General features: G+C 47.7%; 1 protein-coding gene across 2 annotated transcripts in view; it reads right to left on the bottom strand.

Moving 5' to 3' along the window:
- Positions 1-16,802, bottom strand: part of Cdh4 (cadherin 4) — a 471,008-nt gene that overhangs the window by 291,034 nt on the left and 163,172 nt on the right. The window lies entirely within an intron of this gene.

The following is a 16,802-nucleotide window of genomic DNA, read 5'->3' on the forward strand; positions in this document are numbered from 1 at the left end:
AGAGAATCTGACCCTCAAACCCAAGGTCAACCCTATACACAGTGCCTGCTTTTCACCCTGGCACATGCTCCAGCCCCCCTAACATGCACTGTGGCCCCCGAGCTGTTGGCTACCCCGAGTCTGCTCTAGGACATGTGCAGGCAGGAAGAAGCCACTCATTTCCAAGATGTAAAATTAAAATAAGAGAGATTCAATGAAGCTCATTAGTATTTGCATGTATTACTTACTCAAGCAATATGGTTTTAGTATATTGAATTAAGTAAAGTGCATTACTGTAAATAATTCTGCCTGCTTCTTCCTACTCTCTATGTGGTTCCTGGAAGCCACAGTTCTAAGACAACATTTGCTTTCTCCGGGGCAGCGCTTCTTGGTGCAGAGAGGCTTTGGTGCTCCAGGGAACTCTCCTGCTGCAGGCGTTGCCTGTCTGTTCATCTTTAGTCTGTTCAAGCTCTCCATTTGGATTTCGGCTTACCCGTGGCCTCTCCAAGGGAGGCATCCTCAGCTTTAGCTGTGTGCTTTATAGCTGTCCTTTCCCAAACACCAGCCAATTTTTTAGTATTTCAGTTTTATACTCAGAAGTGCTTCTTGTTTTCTGATGTTGCCAATCTGTGTTGACTTGGTCACTATTTGCCTTCCCTCCCTCTGCTTCTCCAGGGTAGGCATCTCCTCTGACATTTTCTCCACAGTATCTCCAACCCCAATTATGACTGACACATAGCAGCTATAGCTATAAAAGTCAAAAATCCATAGAATGCTCCCCTGGAAACTCCACCACCACAAGCACTGGCAACATAAAGACCATCAACATCAATAATATTGACATCACCACCAACATCAATATCAGTAAAAAATGTCAACACCTCAACATGGATATTGACCTCATGAACACCAACATCAGTAATACCTTGACTACCAAAATGAACACCACTAACATCAACATCAGTGCTAGTAACATAAATATCATCATAAAAATGCTAATATCAGCATCAAAATGCCAACACCATCAACACTGATATCAACTCCATTAGAAGCAGCATCAGCAATGCAAAAAACACCAGCAAGAATTCCACCAACATCAGCATCAATAACACTGACACCACTGTCAACAATGCTAACACCCACATAAACAAAACATCAATACCACCACCAACAGGCACACTGACATCAATTCCACGATCAGCACCAAGACCATCAACATCAGCATCACTGACAGACAGCAGCACCAGCAATGTCAATACACTATAAATGCCACCACCACCATCGCCAATAACAGCAGAATCAGCGGCAACATCAACAACATTAAAAACATCACTGACATGAACATCAGCATCAGAACAGCAGCTGTATCACCGTTGCTATCGCCAGCCCATTCACCATCACCATCAAAAACACCACCGCCACATCACCACCACTGATATCACAGCATTAATAGCGTCATTATCGCCAGCCCACATTAACGCTACCAGACCCAGCCACAGAAACACCAACGGTCCCATCAAAGACAGGGCAAGTACAGATGGAGTGTGACAGCAATACAACAGCAACTTGTGGTAAGGTATCACGTTGTCCCTTAAGTCTACGTCACAGCTAAAAATATAATCTGTGTATGTGCACATGCATGTGTGCATGTATGTGCTTGTGTGTGTGCAGGCACACGTGAGATGGTGGGCATGTGGGAAGGCCAGAGAACAACTCTCTGGAATTGGTTTTTCCTGGCCCCTTGTGGGAACCAGGGGTTGAACTCAGGTCATGAAGTCTGCACTCGAGCGTCTCCAGCCACCGAGACATCTTTTGCTACCATTTCACAAGTCTGGAGCATCTTTAATATCCTCTAGCTTACAGAAACTCCCCAGGCCACAGCTCCACACAACATTCCATATTGCCCCCCTTTCCACAGCCCCTGCTTTCTGCGGGCTCTCAGCTGACATCCAGCCTGCTCAGAACACCCATCCAACAGGAGGTCTGGAGAATCAGAGGTCCCGTAATCCGCCTTGGCATGAGGTCGGGGCACCGGAATCTAGTAACAGTCCAGCAATAACCCATGTGGGCAGAACATGACAGGCCCATGCTTTCTCAGCCTGACTAGCCACACAGGACATTTCTGAAGACAAGGACGATGCCCCTGGGCTCTTCCACATGAAGTACCCATGGGTGACTGGGTATAAAGAAAGCCAGATTGCTGTAACAAGCGAGGGCTGGCGACACCACGTGCTTACGCTGAGAATCAGTGACAGAATTCTGTCCTACTTTGACAAGGCACTTCTGAAGGACTCATGTGGCAGAAGGGTGGTAAACTGTCACTCAGTACAGGTAAGAAACTCTGATTAGCGAGATTTGCCTGGAGTGCGGCCACTGGAATCTTAAACAAATCGCCTGTCATCAGGCAATTAAAGTACAATCAACCATCCTTGTTAGCCTTTGATTACTCTGAATGCAATCTTATATTTCCTTAATGATTCTGGGTATATTTTAAGCGCCGTGCTATAAATCTGTCTCATGACATTCATGCAGCCATGTGTTGTAGGCAGGGCCTGCTTAGTCCGTGGGTGCCTGAAAGTGTGGTATCAGTATCTCCAGTGTTGATATACAAAAGGCCACACCAACAGACATGGTGACAGTCCCTGACGGTGTGCTGGGAACAAATGCACAACAGCACACGTATTATAGCTGGTAGCAGTGGCACCCAGTCCAAACTGCTTTCTAGATCAGCCATTTTCAGCTGCCGAAATCTCCAGGCTTGCCCTCTAAGAAGCGACGACCTTCTTCCCAAGCTTAGCTCTGGAATGGGATATCTTCTGATGTCACTGACTGCGTTCTGCTCAAGAGTCACACGTAACCGGTCACATGGTCAGCACCACATTGACTCGGAAGACATGAGAAGGTGAAGGGCAGCTATGTGCAATCCTGCTCAGATAGTCAGTCACCTGTGTCAAGTCTAAGGCCCTGCAGCCCACTTGGCTGTGAGTGTGCTGTGTGAGCCTGGTTCACAAAGATAAGCACAGCCTACAGCCTGACAGGTCCCATTTAGAGAGTCTTATTAAAACCTCAGCAGTTGCTAGGCATTGAAATTGGTGCTATGGGAAAATGATGACAAATTTGATGGGGCCATAGCACTCTGATGGCCCCAAATGCACTCAAGTGTTAAATTCAAGTGTTACCATCTGAAGCCCATGTGATGTGGGAGAGTCTTCTGTTTGTGCTGATTTCAATAAAGAAACTGCCTTGGCCCATTTGATTGGCCAGCCCTTAGGTGGGCGGAGTAGACAGAACAGGAAGAAGGAAGTGAGGTAGATGGCTCAGTCAGATGCTACGCCTCTCTTAAGTTAGTCAGACTGCCGTGCCTCTGCTCAGAGAGAGATGCCAGATGCGATGGAGCAAGCCACCAGGTCAGACATGCTGAATCTTCCCCGGTAAGACACCACTCATGGTGTTACAAAGATTATTAGATATGGGTTAGTCAAGATGTGAGAAAGAGGTTGAAAATAATGGGCCAGGCAGTATTTAAAAGAATACAGTTTCCGTGTAATTATTTTGGGGCATAAGCTAGCCGGTGGCCGGGAGCCAGGCGGTGGGAAGCCGCCCGCAGCTCCACACTACAGAATGGCGCCCAACGTGGATAACTGAATCCACAGAAAACCTGAGAAAGCTTGGGAAAGAATAGAGCAAAGCATGGCTTCTTGGTAGCAGCAATTTCTCGGGTCTGAACATGTGTTTTTCGGTTTTCAGCCGTAGCAGGAAAAAAGCTGTGCTGTTTTAAAATGCCGGCTTTCTGGGCCGTCCTGCCAGGGCAAACTCTGACTCTTTCAAGCAGGCAGTCTTGACTATGGAGCTTTTGATTATTGTTTGACATTGTTGCAGCTTGCTTGCTGGCAGGGACCTTGAACCGCCACAGAGTTGTGGTGATAAACATGGCTACAGCCAGTACCTCTGCCAGAGGCTGGAAAGCTAAGGAATGGGCTGGATCCAGCCGCCAAAGTCATGGCTTTAATCCTACCTATATTGCTTGGTAAATTAAAGACCCGTGTGGTCAGAAAAAGAGAGATATACAGTAAAGAGAGATTCAAAGACAAAGAAAACCTCTAAATGGTTTACAGTGAGTTAAAAATACATGTAGGCTAAAAGTTAAAGTTCTTACAGTTTAAAAAAGAGAAAGAAAGAAAAAAAAAGAAGTAGTTTGTTGTGGTGGTACACACCTTTAATCCCAACACTTGGGAGGCAGAGCTAGATTGACCTCTGTGACTTCAAGGTGTGGCAGGACACACCTTTAATCCGAATGCTTGGGAGGCAGATACAGAAAGATCTCTGTGAGTTCAAGGTGTGGTAGCATACACCTTTAATCCCAGCACGTGGGAAGCAGGGGCAAGTAGACCTCTGAGTTCAAGGACAGCCTGGTCTATAGAGTTATTCCAGGACAAAGATATACAGAGAACCTGTCTCAAAAAGTAAAAGTAAAAAATAAACGAAATAGAGGTTAAAATAAAGCCGCATAAAGATGGAAAATACACAGAGAACCTTGATACTGTATGCTATTATGCTCTCTTTGAATTGTTTGAATGCTGAGGAAGGAGCAACAGCTGCTAAAATATATTTGTTTAAAAATGCTGCTGAACTAATCCAAGAAAGATATCTTGAAAATGCCTTGACTTCAGAATTTGGATCTAAGGATATGATACTTTGGAAAAGAGATTTTTTTTTTATTTTTACAGAAAATGAGAACCATTGGATTGCTATCATCCCAATATGGTATGATAGACCACGACCTCCTGAAAGGTTGCTGTGAACACCTTCAGAAAATTACTTCACCCAACTGATGACTGAGATGAACCTGGCACACAGGTTACACCATGAAATATCTGATTAACAGCATCCCCATTCAGCAGGAAGCAGTTTGGAGAGAAATAACTACGTCCATATTCCCAAATATTGTTTATAAGTGTTCTTTTACATTTAAAGGGGGATATAATATGGAGATGAGTAATTTGCATTGATATGGATTTTGCTTTAGTGATTTAAATTTAAGGTCAATTTTGTTATATGTATATATATTTCTGATACTGATTAATGTATTGTGGTTGTGTAGTTCATTTTAAAAATGTAATGTATATAGGTTGTTAATGAATAGTCATCAATAATAGTAAAGCTTGTAGTCATGTTAGTTAGGTTTTCTAGATATATAGAGATATATTTAAGTTAAATATGCATTCTTCATATTTTTCAAAGACTATAGAATATGGCATTTTAAATGTTTTAATAACTTAGGGCTTTTCATGACAATGAGACACAACTGCTCCTGGCAGCACCAATCTACTTCGAGAGGAAGATGGGCATTGAAGAGGCTACTTATGGAGTTTGATAGCCATTTGGGCAAGAAATTGCTCTTGCCTGGACTATTGCATAAACTGGACACAGAGAACCCTCAGAGAGAGGATTGCTGAACTTGCCTATAGGTGAGATGATTCTTTGGGGTTCCTGACTCATGAAAGAGTCTGTGAGACATTCTACAGGACACAACAGATACTGACTGAACTGCCTTCAAAATTTCCTGCTTCATGGAAATGTCTGCTGGATACTTATGGGCCTGTAGGCCGAAGATGGATGCCCCAACGGTACAAAAGAACTTTGGGTGACTGTCCAGGTAGCAAGATGTCTCTGTGATTTCTAGAGTTTGGAAGTTGCTTATTTTTTGTTTACTTAGGTAATATTATATCTTTCTGGAGTCTTTGATGGAGTTGAAGAATAGATAGATATAGTTTTCCTTAGTTATGATACTTTTAAAGTAGATATAAATATTGTAACTGTAATTCTTACTTGATAACTGTTTTGTTACATGTAATTTTGCTATGTTAAAGTTAAAGCCTTCTTTTTTGTTTAAACAGAAAAAGGGGAAATGATGTGGGAGAGTCTTCTGTTTGTGCTGATTTCAATAAAGAAACTGCCTTGGCCCATTTGATTGGCCAGCCCTTAGGTGGGCGGAGTAGACAGAACAGGAAGAAGGAAGTGAGGTAGATGGCTCAGTCAGATGCTACGCCTCTCTTAAGTTAGTCAGACTGCCGTGCCTCTGCTCAGAGAGAGATGCCAGATGCGATGGAGCAAGCCACCAGGTCAGACATGCTGAATCTTCCCCGGTAAGACACCACTCATGGTGTTACAAAGATTATTAGATATGGGTTAGTCAAGATGTGAGAAAGAGGTTGAAAATAATGGGCCAGGCAGTATTTAAAAGAATACAGTTTCCGTGTAATTATTTTGGGGCATAAGCTAGCCGGTGGCCGGGAGCCAGGCGGTGGGAAGCCGCCCGCAGCTCCACACTACACCCATGCACTTGAATCTGTATAAGACCCACTGCCCTGCCATCCTGCCTTTCTCATAATGCAGTTGCAAGCAGGACTCAGAAATAAACTTCAACAAAGGCCAAGGTACATCTAGGCTCCAAGGGTCTCTCTGGGAGGCCTCACTAGGAGGAAGCTATAGGAGATGTCTCTTCTGTTGCTGGGATTGATGCTGGCTGTCCCTCCTCAGGGCTATTTGTCTAGTCACTACCTGGGGTCCACTCGCTGCACCGACTCAACAGACACCAGCTTGGGTCCCACTGCTGGAAAAGTCAAAACCCTAAGTGGTCTAGAGTCACACTGACATTATCATTTTGTGCTTACTCTTTGTAACTTAGTGCTGGCTGGTGATGATGCAGGACAAGTCTTTGGTGAGCATGTCCCCATCTTCCAATCCTCTGCTAATTTTAAGTAACTGTCCAGAGTCTCAGGGCAGCGCCACTTAAGGAAGGACCATTTCAGCCCTCTCTGTCGATAATGGACACATCTGTGACCCTGGGTGTTTTAGGTTGGTCAGGTTACTTTTTATCTCTAATGCACCCATTCATTTGGAAAGCTAATGCAGTGCATGTCTTGCTCTGGGACACTTCCGTCGTCATCGCTGAGACTCAGCAGGATATCTCACACCTGTTTTTGGAGGCTTCTGGGTACTGATTTCCCACCTGAGTCGCAAGCTATCTGCGTGTTTTTATGTTGCTGTGATGGAATGTGTGACAAAGAACCGGGGGGGTTATTTTGTCTCACCGTCTCGGGGGGCTCCAGTCCATCATGGCAGGGAGGCATGGGGGAGCAGGTAAGCCCATGGCAGTGTGCGTGGGTTGGGAAAGACAGCTTTTCACACTTTGGAGGACCAGGAAGTGGAGAGAGAGACAAGAACCAGGCTGGGCTAGAAGCTTCAAAGTCTACTCCTAGTGACCCACTTCCACCAGCAAGGTTCAGTGTTTATGCTGGTTCCTAATGCCAAATGCCCATGGATTGAATGCTTTGTCAAAGAGTACAAGGCTGCATGCGTCTTCTGTGTGTCGGCTGAAGGGCTGTGACAAAGGCTCCCTGCTGTAGCCTGGAGCTTACCCTGGATCATCTGAGGATTCTCTCCTCTCCCTGTAATCTTGTACTGAACCTAGAACTTCGCCCATGCCAGGCGAGTGCTCTGCACTGAGCTCCACCCCCAGCCCTCGGATAACTTAAAACAATTTAACTTATTTTATGTGTATAAGTATTTTTGCTTGTATGTATGTATGTATGTATGTATGTAAGTATGTATACCACATGTGTGCAGTACTTATGGAGGCCTGAAGAGGGCACAATTGAGAGTTTGCCATGTGGGGGCTGGGACCTGAACCTTTAAGAGCAATGAATGCTCGTAATCACTACGCTGTCTCTCCAGTCCTTCTGATGACTTTAAAGTTACCAGTCAGCTTTGCTCCTCCCTGAATGCTCTTGACTGGTCTTCTACAATGAGCATTTCCAGCACCAACTTCCTTCCTTGCATTTTAAGGTCCCTTCCCATGCTGTGCTCTGCCACCTCTGCTTCAGCTTGCTACTTCATATATGTGTGCATTCCAAGGGTTGGAGGAACCCAGTGTGTGGCGCATCTACGGTGTGGCTCATCCAGTGTATGACCCACCCAGTGCGTGGCTCACCCAATGCGTGGCTCACCCAGTATGTGGCTCACCCAGTGTGTGGTGCACCTATGCTGTGGCTCACCCAGTGCGTGGCTCACCCAGTGCGTGGCTCACCCAGTGCGTGGCTCACCCAATGTGTGGCTCACCCAGTGCATGGCTCACCCAGTATGTGGCTCACCCAGTGTGTGGTGCACCTATGCTGTGGCTCACCCAGTGCGTGGCTCACCCAGTGCGTGGTGCACCTATGCTGTGGCTCACCCAGTGCGTGGCTCACCCAGTGCGTGGCTCACCCAGTGCGTGGCTCACCCAGTGCGTGGCTCACCCAGTGCGTGGCTCACCCATGTATGGCTCACTCATGCATGGCTCACCCAGTGCATGGCTCACCCAGTTTTTGCTCCACTGTGAATAGTGCTGCTTGAGCAATCTCTTATCCATTCTTCATTCCTCTGTGTAAAACTCAGAAAAGGAATTCCTGGGCCACTGGTTGGGGGTGGGTTTGATTTTGACCTCCCTCCCCCCCCCTCTCTCTCTCCCTCCCTTCCTCCCTCCCTCCTTCCCTCTCTCCCTCTCTCTCTCTCTCTCTCTCTCTCTAAATTGTCACTAACCAAAATTTTCTTTAGCAGGCAGTTCCCCAAGCTCAGCCTATTGTTAAAGTCAGAAGAGACATTCTAAGATGTGGGTCTCTTTATCCCGAGACCCTAACCAGCCCCCGAGCTGTTGCTACAGTCAGGCCCCATGACATTTTTTATAGGCTCACACCTCTTATACTTTGGAACTTATCCTACAATTTAAAATAAATCAGCACAGTGTAGGTTGCACCATACGCATAATTCACACGGAGGGAACCGATCCTAAAGCAATCACCACGGCAGGAAGTCTTTCGGGCAAAGCCACTTAGAAAGATCATTCTGCAGGGGCCCCGTGTGGGCTCCCAGCACTTGTTTACGGAGATATGGGGAAAAATAGGTTACTCTGGAATGCTCTTTTAAAAAATTAAAAACCTCTCCGGTCATTAGAAAGGTAAACCCTGGCTACCGCTGCTAGCTGCCTGGACTTCACACTATTCTGTGCTTTTTGAGCGACAGGCTGTGGGAAGGCGTAATCACAGATCTGCTGCTTGGCCGTACCTAGAGCTTTATGGACCGGCATAGCCACCTGCATAATGAATGCTTGCCACCGCTCAGGCTGTTACCTGCTCACCCACGGAGCCAACTGATGTGTTGTTTTCTTTGGACTCTAACTGGACAGAGCTAGCACCTTGACTATGGTTCTAGAAGACCCAGGTGTTACCGGATCCTGCTCTGGGGACGGTCAACGGCAGCTGTGGCCTTCAAGGCTGTACACAGTTACCACTCCAGACCGGGCGGAGTGTCTTACTCTGGACATATCCCAGTGACAGAAGATTGGCATTTAGACCAGTCCTCTGGGGTGAGTGTGGCAGCTGGGGACAAGATGCTGGGCTCTGTAAACTCTGGAGTAGTGTTCAGTGAGGTCTGGCTGGAAGGCTGTGTGGACTGGAGGAGTTAATCTCTAGAAGGCTCTTTCTCAACTTGCCTTTCATCCCTTCCCTTGCTTGCTTGAGGTATGGAGGAACAGCTGGCTGCTTAAAGGTGAAACAGAAATGCTAATCTCCACGTCCCTTTCCCACACCACTTCCTCAGCTGCAGCCTAGGAAGTCACTTAGACAGACTGATGACTCCAGGTTTAAGACCAAATAAATCAATGCTTAAATTTAAGTTATGCCCACAGTGCTCACGGGAAGACATGTGGACTGCCAATGACTCTATCCTGAACTTTGTTCTTCCGGTCTCGTCTCCCCAGGACGCTTCCTCCGTCCATGACCTGACGAGACGCTCACCCTTCTGGAGGGAACTGCACCACAGCACCACAGCACCACAGTGCAGTGCGCATTTAAGGAGCAAGGCACTGCAGAGAGGAAAGCGCTGTCTTCCCAACCAATGGTGATGGAACAACTGAACAAACGGGAAGATAAATCGAGATCCAGCCTGCCCATGTTCATGAAATGCCTCATAGCACAGCAGAGATCCGAGACAACCTTGGAGCTGGCCATACCTTCTCAGGTAAAGCACCAAGGTGTGAACTGTGAGAGAAGAAATTAAGAAACTGAATTCCATTAAAATTAGAAATGACTGCTTTTGTGAAGGCATCATTGGGAGGATGAGGAAACAGGCCCCAGACCATCTGAAGATATTTGGGAAAGCCACATCTCAGGGGCTAGGAATGTGCTCAGATAGAGTGCATCCCCAGTATGCAAGAAGCCCGATTCCACTCCTAGAACTTCATCAAGAGGCATAGCAACGTACATCCATAATCCTAGTACCTGGGAAACAGAAGCAGAAGGATCCCGAGACAAGGTCATTCTTGTCTGCAAGGCAAGTTGTAGACCAGCCTGGGCTGCACAAGACCCTGTCTGAAAAATAAGCATACCCCTCCTGCACCTCAGCAGTCAGAAAGCAAATGATTCAGATGGGATAATGGCCTTAATGGACATGCCACTGAGAAAGACACACAACTGGCAAGGAAGCACCAGCCATGGGGCACTGCAAGCTAAGAGCAGAGTCACTGAGCACTTGATAGATACGGGCCAATGGGCCGAGCTGTCACTCACTGCGCCTCCTGTGGTCAGTTCTGCGAATGCTGTAGGGGACCATCGCTCGCAAAACCAAGTGCGCTGACTGAGGGGTATGGAAGGGAGAGCGTGCTGAGGTGGAGGAGAGAGAAAATGACGGTGGATCAGAAACTCGCCTTTCTCCACCCTGTTCACAACATTACAGACAGGAGACAAGGCAGTACAGGCCTCTGTGGGTTAACACTCACTTCTACCTCCGAGCTGCCCTGTAGGACTCTCAAGATCAGAAAACAGTCAGGCAGCGAGACTCTCCCAGGACTTTCAATACTGACTGACAGAGAGATGGGCCATCAAAGGAAATGTGTATTGCGATTTGCTAAGTTGAGGGAAAGTCAAGGAACTTTCAACTGCTCAGGAGTTGACATCCCCTAAAGTTGCACTCGGAGAGGAGCTGACCCAAGCCTGGCTCCATGGTGCAAGCCACTGTCCACCTACCAGCTTGGCAGCAGAGCCACTTCCCTCTGCAGCCACCCTGCCCTGGTACACTGAGAGCAGTCTCCTGTGACTTCACAGGGCTCTATGGGCCCCATCCTACACTCTGCAAGCCCCTCTCATTGGGCCTAGTGGAACAGGATGAGAAAAGATGCTACATTGTATACAGAAGACATTCAGAACAGCCAGAGGGGGACGCTGGAGAAGGAAGAGACACATGGTTGGGTGGGCTTTCCTGTCACCTGGTCATACTGAAAAGGTGTGTGAGGACAGTTCTCCACAGAGGTTTCTAGAAGCTCTTGCTTCTAGCACTAGTGTGAAGAGACAGGGTGCCCATCTCCGTCCTGAAACACCAATTCTTTGACCTAGAGCCTGAGGATGAATTCAGTGGACCACTTTGTTTTACATAGCAAAGCTCCCCATTGGACTAGCCAGAATTCTTACTTCTTTGCAGGGAATGGCTCTACCATGTTAATTTTTCATACTAAAGCTTACGTGTATGCCCGTAGGACACATCAGTATCATGATGCTCAGACCTCATGGAATCTACATGGAAGACAGATGACACGGGGCACCTCAGCCATGTTGTTACGTGAAGTGAGGGTGTGGTGACTGGTGAACAGCTGGCTCCAGATAATCTGTGAATCCAAATCCTGGCTGTGCAGCACGGATAGTGGACCTCTGTGTTCTGGAGATATGGATGAGTACAGCCTGCTCTTAGCTGTGGGCCAGTCTCAGGGCAAGCTGAGACTGTCTCCCAGGGATGCTTAGCACCAACCACCCACAGCAAGCCATCTAAGGAAGGTGCGGCACAGAGCACACCTAGCTGGGATAACAAGGGAACAGAAACCCAGACCCCGACACGGGCATCCAGGGTGCAGACTGATGGTGCTGATGGAGCACGGTGAGGGGAAGGTCAGGTGAGCAGATGCAGAACTGCCCAGCATGAGCCTTGAGTGGGAAGGCCGGAGGGGCAGCGTGCCACACACACCTCACTTCTAAGCTACCCAGAAAAGGCAGAAACTGACCCTGAACCTGGTGTCTTCTTCTGTAACTGGACATCAGGAATGCAGAGCCCCCTCACAGTGGTCAGGGAATGACAGAGAGTACAGGGCAGTTGCTGTTGCTATTGGTGGCATTGTGTTCCCAGCAGGGGTCAGTGCCCATCTCCAGACACGGGCAGAAGAAGCACACTGATTGGCTTATTTGTATCACAGGACTGTTCGGAGGAAATCCACCCTTGGGGACGATGGGGTCAGCTCCGCAATCCAGCTGGCCCCAGAGTGCAGGAATGAGCCACTCTGAGGCTGGAGATTTTTTCAGAAAGACCAAAATGCATAGTTAGAATGTACTGACTGTGTTAATAATTTCGTTATGAATAAAAATGGGGTGTCAGCTGGTGATGAACATAAATGACCACTTTGAAACGTTTGTGTGGGTGTACCTCCAGCCTTGTTCCCCTTGATACCATAAGGTGGGTATTTGGGGAACCCTACTGACCCTCACGCATGTTCATCTGCATTTTCTGGATACTGTGGTAGGCACAGAGAACCCTGGGAACTTTAATAAATGGGGCCAGAGAAGAGGAGTTTCCAAAGTCTTGTCTGTCAACTGAAACGGGCCACATTCTCTGATAAATGGAACTGCGACCTTCTCTCAGGGTCAGCTGGCAAAATCACACGAGGAGGAGGAAAGGGCGCAGAAAACAGAGTCATCTCTGCAAAAGCAGAGAGCCGTGGGTAGGCATGAAACAGAAAAATATCTCATAAGGGAACATTTTATAAGTAAAAATTTATGATCATTTTACTGTATTTGAAAACCATTTGCTGAAGCAATTTGGCTCCTGGAAAGAAAAAAAAAATCTCCATCATGTATTTTGATGTCCTCTTACACACACACTGAAATCTCCATCATGTATTTTGATGTCCTCTTACACACACACTGAAATCTCCATCGTGTATTTTGATGTCCTCTTACACATACACTGAGATGTACAAACATCCTGGGCAGCAGGCAAGGAATGAGTTTGGCACATCATTACTGCGTCTCACCCGCCCTGGCATGCACTGCCATGGGCATGTGCCTCTTTGGCAAGGAGCAGCCAGTCTGAGAGATGGCTGAACTTTCATGTGCCCGACCCCACAGATCCACGGAGGCCTTTCCTATATGTGGGAGAAGGGGCCGAAAAGAAGGGAATGTAGCCTAAGCTTGTCACATTTGCTTTGAGGGGAGTCTCTACACTGGAACTTAGGAGAGAGAACTCTAGGCCTCCCTCAGAGGAGGAGACGGAGTGGACAATCGGGAATAAGAAAAGGGGTAAGCTCTTAGAGATAAAAAGGCAGAGAGAGGAAGAGAAAGGGAAGAGTGAAGGAGTGGAGGGAGGGATGAAAAGAGAGAGATGGAGAGACAGAGAGAGGCAGAGAGATTCAGGCTGCGTGAGGGTCTTCTTTTTCCAGTCTTAGGCTGAATTCTGATCATATGGACAAACTTTGGGGGAACCCTGACTGAGATTATCCCCCAGAAAGAATTAGAAGGAATAGCACCTACGGCTCACCAGCATGTGGAATGGTAACTTGGCGGCAGACAGCAGCCTGTGGTAAATGCCCAACGAATCACCCCACACCATGATGGGCCCTGTTCTATTAGGCTGGAGTAACACATGTGGATGTGTATAGTTTGGATATAAGAGTCTGCCTGTTAGACTCTAAGCAAAATAGCTGCCGTCTTCATTCCATCAGCTGTCCCTGTCTGTAAGAGTTCATCATGATTGATTAGGTGTATTGACTGCTGCAAACCATCAGCCCTGTTGATCTCTGCCCATTCCCTAGTGGAAGGATCAGGTAGGATGGTCATTAGACCCTCAGTTAGGATTCCTGCTGCTTCTTCTGGCAATCTGATATATTTCTGACATAATTGTGGCCTCGGGGTCTCAGGAAATGCTAGAGTAGACAGCTGGGAGAAGTCAATGAAAAAGGGGGCTCCGTGTGTAGGACCCAACTATGACAAGCTCTACAGAGGCCTGAGTTTCAGATTGCCTGGTTCCAGGAAAGACCACAGAATGAGACCACCCAGGCACCACCCAGGAATGAACCACACAAAGGGAAGGTACCTAATGTTCCAAAAAAAATTCCTAAGGTTCCAGTCATTGTAGATAGGATCACTTGATGTCCCTTAGCCCAGCCGTCCCCCTTCCACCAAGACACCCCTGGACAAATGCCAGTCAGTCAGGAATCCTGAGCCTTATAAATCTCTCACCCCAACCTCTGCTATGATAAAAACTCCACCCCAACTGAGCTCGAGGCTCTCTGAGCGTGCCAAGGCCGTGGAAACAGGGAGAGTCCAGGTTCAAACTTGAATAGAGGCTCTTTGCTTTTACATATGGGATTCAGTCTCTGTGGCGATCTTTAGGGGGGTCCCTGTAGTCTGGGCATAACATGTGTATGGAAGCCATCCTTCATGCTGGTTGGAGACTTTCTAGCATGGCTGCTTTGGGGTCATGGTCACTCCTGCCAGTATCTCATCTATCTCTGTAACTAAGTTAGATACACTCGTGATTCCAGGGCTGAATTCCAAGGGAAATATATCTTGGGTTGTTCCTGGATCTAAAGAGGATGGCATGGATATGTTTTATGTCTACCTTGACACCATACAAAGGCTCATGTGCAGAAAGCTTGGCTGGCAGGTGCTAGATACAATCACAGAGAGGAGACTGGACCATGAGGGCTCTGACTTGACCAATGGACCCATTCACCAAGACTCATAACTCAATGGCATTATTGGAAGGATATGGAACGTTTGGGTGTGCAGCCTGTGCTCCAAGTAAGTCATTGGAGGTGTGTCCTCAGGGCCTCCATCTTCTCCTGGGTCCCCCTCTGTCTGACTCTGCCTCCAGTCCAGTATAAGGTGGGCATTCCTGCCCAACTATGTGCTCCTTGCCCATCCCCCAGCACCAGGATGTTCTCCCTCACCACACACAGGCAACGGAGCAGCAGAGCCAAGTGACCACGGACAGAAATTTCCGAAACCGTTAGTCAAAATGTATCCTTTCCTCTTTGGGCTGCTTTTCTCAGATATGTTGCCATCAAGTGACTAGAGACTATGTCACCCGGACACATTCCTAAATAGGTGGGTGTGCGGTCATGTGCTGGGTGACACATAGATCTCTGTGACCAGCTCTGTTGTCCATACAAATGTGGACATCAGCAAAAGGCCATCAGCAGCGCTACAGCTATCCATGGCCACTGCGGCCCCCAGTCAGTGGGATGGTTGACACAAGATAACTTGACAGGATCTAGGATTGCCTGGGAGCTGAGTCTCTGGGTATGTCCAGGGGGACAGGACGGGACAGGGGGTTATCTGGTTGTGCTCTTTGCTGTGGGAAGATCCATCTTCTATGTGGGCAGAACTATTCCCTAGGCTGAGATCATGGACTATATAAAAATCAAGAAAGCAAGCTGATCAAGAATATTCCCTGACTTATATTCCTGGCTATGCTTGAGATGTGACCAGCTATGTAACTCCTATGGCCTTGATGTCCCAGCCGTGGTGGACTGTAACTTTAAACTGTAAGCCAGCACAAACCCTTTCCTCCTGAGGTTGCTTTGGTGAGGGCATTTTACAGAAACAATGGCAAAAGAATCTATGGTGACAGCTGACAGTTGGCAGTCACTGCGAGGCTGATCCTTGTTGGTGCTTCTCCAGACATCTATTGTTTCTGTCCTAGTGCAGGGGGACAGCTGGCTGTGCCTCTCTTCCTCTAGCTGACCTCCCATGAAGGCTGTCCTCACCATTCCACAGTGTGCATGGTGGCTGGAACAGGAGTCCCACCTCTGTGGTTTGGGATGCCTGCTTGCAGTTCCCAATTTAGAGGAATATTTTTGTTCTCTGAGCATTTCGGATCTCTGCCAGTCATGGGAAGAAAGCTGTTCCTTGCTGTCACACAGCTTTGAGCTCACCTTACAGGCATTGCTGGGGTTTCGTTTTAGAGAATGGTACTCTACGTCTGTGTATGGCTGAGTCTCAGTCATGGACCTTCTGCGAGGCTTGGGATGCCCTGCCTGAGAAAGCATCCCCAGCAACGGGGTCACGGCTGTCCTGGGAAGAAAGACAAGTGCTCCTCTTCGCGAGCATTGAGTGGGAGGGCAGGAAACTGCCTGGGTGCTGCTGCTATATAAGCCAGCGTTCCTCCAAACACCTCAGGCACAGGCAGGCATGTTAACTGCAGGACCACATAAGCTACAGGATGAGATACTACTGCCAGAGCTGATGGAAGAAGAGGAAGTGGACCCGAGCCCTGCAGTGAACCATGCCCAAGCCTTATCTCCAACACCTTGGGTCTTAGGAACGCACATGGCGCAAGGTTAGAAACATTTCCAGCATGAAATCATATTGTGTGCTGAGTCAACTCTATATTTCCCCTTCTCCTCTTCTTCCTTCCTTCCCTTTCTCCCCTCTCTTCCTCTCTCCCTTTACCCTCCCCCTCTTCTTTCTTCTACATGCCTTCTTATATTGAGACGGAACATTATCACTGCAGAACAGGTTAACCTGGAACTCACTATGGAGCCCAGGTTGGCCTCCAACCTGCAGTAATCCTCCTGCCTTAGTATACCAAGTGCTGGGGTTATGGATGCCAGACAACACCCCTGGCAAGAAACCTCTTCCAGCATGTGGTCCAAGTGCCTCTCCTAGCATTAATCATTCTGATGAAGGAGAGGGTACCACAGAGTAGGGCAGCCAAGACCATACCACACATTGAGGATTCCACAG

This window comes from Arvicola amphibius, chromosome 5, assembly GCF_903992535.2.
Source record: "Arvicola amphibius chromosome 5, mArvAmp1.2, whole genome shotgun sequence".
Taxonomy (NCBI): domain Eukaryota; kingdom Metazoa; phylum Chordata; class Mammalia; order Rodentia; family Cricetidae; genus Arvicola; species Arvicola amphibius.